Source organism: Mus musculus, chromosome X, assembly GCF_000001635.26.
Source record: "Mus musculus strain C57BL/6J chromosome X, GRCm38.p6 C57BL/6J".
Lineage (NCBI taxonomy): Eukaryota > Metazoa > Chordata > Mammalia > Rodentia > Muridae > Mus > Mus musculus.
Window position 1 is genome coordinate 130,914,858 of NC_000086.7, and position 910 is coordinate 130,915,767.

Consider the following 910-nt stretch of genomic DNA (forward strand, 5'->3'; position numbering starts at 1 on the left):
AGGGAATATTAGGCTATTAATCATTTGTTGGGGCCCAAATGTCCCTGGCATCTCAGTCTCCATCCTGTCCCTGGGCCATCATCTTTTATAATCAGCTTTTGTTTCTTCCACTATCTTGCTTCTGTTCCTGCAATTGACTTGGGACATTTTATGATAGGGGGCTTTCTGGACCTTTTACAACATGGACATTCCTTTCCAGACCTTTTACGATGGGGACATTGCATTTACGTTATTGTGAAACCAAGTGATAATAATACTGGTTTGGGCCATACACCTGGGCAAATACCTTTGTGGTTTATAGCTTTTTAAACCCTCTGTTTCCTTAGAGTAAACTGAGACTTGAAAAGAATTTTTGCCTTGTCTCCTTCCATCAAGTTTCCTGATCCCAAATTTGTCATTGTTGTTGCTTCCTTCCCTGAGACCCCCGTTGCTTAAGTGCCGCAGGTCGGGGCAATCATTCAGGTGTTCATAGGTCGGAACACTGAATGTAGTCATGACCTTTCTCCTCTCTGCCACCTTCTGATGCACATGTGACACAGCAGCCACTCCTGCAATTCTTCTAGGGTCAGGCAGAAACATTTTTTTAATGACATTGTCCAACAGCTGATTCTGAGAGGCTGGGGTCTTATCTGTAATTTTAGAAGCTTTCTATGTATATCAGAGATTAATAAAATGCTGACATGGAAAGGCTTGTCTTTCTGAATATAAGGGATACAAGTTGGTGAATTTTCTGAAGGCCCCCAGTTAGCTTATTGAAAAATTAGACAAGATTTTCTTCACTTCATTGAGTGACCTCTCTGACTTGTAAGTGTTAAGATATCTTAATGCATTTTCCTTCCTGCAATATGACTTTCTAATATCACTCCACACCTTGGTGTCCTGCTGTTATAATTCTAATAAGTGGGCTCTT

The 910-nt window shown here is 40.9% G+C and overlaps 1 non-coding gene across 1 annotated transcript; it reads right to left on the reverse strand.

Annotated features, from left to right (window-relative positions):
- Window positions 1–441: 441 nt before the first annotated feature.
- On the reverse strand, window positions 442–570 carry Gm25170. Its single transcript, XR_003953205.1, has one exon. It is a non-coding gene; the product is annotated as a small nucleolar RNA SNORA17 (small nucleolar RNA).
- Window positions 571–910: the final 340 nt, after the last annotated feature.